Here is a 3307-nt window from a genome sequence, read left to right on the forward strand (position 1 = left end):
TTTTTCCATGTCGGTGAACCAATTTTCTCTAAAGGGTAATCTTTATTTCAATAAATATCTTTATTTATAATATTTTATTTTTATGAAATTTTTTGGGCTAGTCCATAGTTTATCTAAATACTCAAAGTCAGGTTCAATTCCTTATTTGACCTCATCATGCATAAAGAGTCCTTTACTACTAGCAGCGGGACTTAATGCTTTTTTAGGTTTAAAATTTCTAGGTACATATTCCACTTTAGGAATTATTTTTGAGAAATCTACTTCTTTTAATGTTTTTTTATATATTATAAATTTACTTCCTTTCTTCTAAAGATTTGGAAATCGATGGTCTATAAAAGGACATTGTTCTTCTTTAAGAGGCTTAACTAAAAGATTAGGATCTTAGAAATTTTAAATCTATAGATCCACCCAGATATTGAATCACTTGTTCTATGTTTCAATTTTCTTCTTCAATTTTTTTCTCCGTTATGGAATCAAAATGTCAATTATCTTTTATTAGTACGTCATTCTATTTTATCATTTTTGAGATAAAAGTGTTATTATGATTATGATTAGCTTCCATTTGCATGTTAACTCCTTTTTTACTTACTATTTTACCCTTAGGGGCTAAGGTAATTTTTGTTAATCTATACTATACTCTATATATTATGCCTATTTCTCTTGTATATACTTTACTATACATGTTTTTTGTTTGAACTTTTAATGTTAGTGTGTCCATAACATTTTGATCATTAATAGATATAGAAAAACTAGGATAACAATTAAAGTGTGTTGGACCTTGTCTTGGTTACTTTGTAATACAGCTAATAATGAATCATCAAAGTTTAATAACCTATTGAGTCTTAGGATAAGACATAGACACATCTAAACATAATCTATATAATTGTTTAATTGTAACCTGGACAATTTCAAATTAAAGAAAGTTATAATTTTTTTTGTACCTGTTAATAGCTTCAGCTGCTAGTAATTTAAAATCTCAATATTCTTATTAATAGTGACCCTAGATTCAGAGTTTTAAAATTTATAATTTTTTATAAATTCAAAGTATCCAATTTTATAGAATCATTTAAAATGTTCTTTTGGAATTTTGCAATTTTGTAGATCACTTCTTATTTTTCTATTTTATTAGAAGTAGTAGAAACATTAACATTATTTGTAATGTTTCGATTTATAGGGGCATCCATTAAAATTATGTAGATGGTTATGATTATATAACATAAAAACTTGAGATTTACAAAATATCAAGAGAGATTTAGCAATATCCTTGGACTGATGTATACTTTAGATGTTACTTCTTAATAATTATTTCTTTGACTAGTGCTTACTGGTTATCTTCTACTAACATTCTTTTATTTTATTCCTATAGGCTTGGTAAGGGAACACCCTCCAGGTTCGGTTCTATCACTCAACATACTCAGAGTTAATGCAGTGGAAAATACAAGCTTGCCAACATGTAGACCATGATTAAATGGCTATCCAACTTAAGAAATAAAACTAAGAATATAGATGAAGCATAACAGTAACTACTAACCAGAGAAGTGATTACTCTAAGAGTAACATCAATTTCAACTGGCTTTAGAATAGCATATGGACTTAGACACTTCTACTCATATATCATTTCGGACAACTTGGATCTAATACCATATAGGGACAGATACAGAAAATGGGAGCAAAATAATTAAGAAATAACGACAAAATAATAAGTTAACAAGTAAAGTATTAATAACTTATTTTAAAATCAAATAACAGAGTTGTAAAGAGATGCAGAAAAAAATGTAAATTGAAGTCGATAAATATATACTTTATACTCAAAAATACCCGTCCTAATTTCTACATTTGCCTAACTTTTCTATTTCTATGTTCTCTCTATTTTTGTAATCAATAAAAATAGAGAATGTTAGAAGAAGATAACCAATAAATACTAATCAAAGAAATAATTATTAAGGAGTAGCATCAAAAGCAGATATTGGCCCAAGGATGGTGCTAAATCTCCCTTTGATATTGTATGATACATAAAAAATAATTCTTAAGCCTTATGCTTACACACCCATACATCAAACAAATAAAATATCATAATAGAAGAAAATAGATTTGTTTGAAATACTAAAGAAAATATAAGAAGCAAAGGATTAGAATAGTAAAGGACCTTGATTATTGTAGAAAATTAATACCTTCTCAAATTTTAGACACATATGCTAAAGAAATAGTTAAAAATATAATCATTAATACTATAGTCATATACAATAAATTATACATTGTTATACTTAATCTATCTATTCAAAGAAGACATTATAATGACTTGATCCAATGATTTAATTATTTTGATGTGATTTGACTATTTTACCCTTTCTTATGGTTGCTACTTGATGTTTCTAGGGTGTGAGAATGGTTGACACAATTCCCAATGCATTACGATATTATTTTTGTGAGTTTGTAGTTTTTGAAGTTTAAAAAGACATTATAGTTGACTTCAGTTGACATTTGTTGTTCTATATGTCGGATGGCAAAACAGACTACGCTAATAGATTTGGAACATTGATTTTTGATTGGTAGCATGGTTGGTGTGATTTTATCGCTTATATATATCATTTCAACCCTCAGTTCTGGAAATTGTGAATTAGGTTGCAGGATATTTTGTGAAAATATCCTCTTTTCAAAAATTTGTTGTCACCACTGAGTTTAGATCATTGAATTTGATAGGTTAGAATAGTTCATTTATATTCTTGGGATTTCAAATGAATCACAAGGGGTCAGTGGAGACTTATAAATTTTCCAAGTCCCAACGGTACAACCGCTAAAGCAGAACCTGGGTTGTTTCAGCGGTGGCTGCTAAAGCAGCTAGTCGGTCGCTTTAGCAACCCGACTCACCAGCTAAGGGATGCTAAAGAAGATCTTTGATTACTTAAGCAACCCCTTATATTCTAAAGCAGACTATGTTGCACGCAAGTACCATTTAAGTGGCACTTAACCGCTTAAGCGGTCATGCCTGGTGGTATAAAAAGATTTTTTCTCAATTTTCTCCTATTTTTGAGGTTTTGAGCTTTGGGTTAAAGGTTTTTGGGGAGAGTTATTCCTTTTTCAAACTTTGGTAAGATCTAATTTTTTATTACAAGTATGTTACCACGATTCTTATCTTCTAAAACCCATCATTTTGTGATTTTTAAAGTGAAATTTAGGAATTCTGGCCCGAAATTCCTAAAATAGTATTTCTTCAATTTCAATCCATTTTCACTTGAGTTTTCTTCTATGGATTTCCTTAATCATGGGTAAAGTTCTTATGAATAAAAATTTTGGTTACACCTTTTCT

This window comes from Capsicum annuum, chromosome 4 (genome assembly GCF_002878395.1).
Source record: "Capsicum annuum cultivar UCD-10X-F1 chromosome 4, UCD10Xv1.1, whole genome shotgun sequence".
NCBI classification, from domain to species: Eukaryota; Viridiplantae; Streptophyta; class Magnoliopsida; order Solanales; family Solanaceae; genus Capsicum; species Capsicum annuum.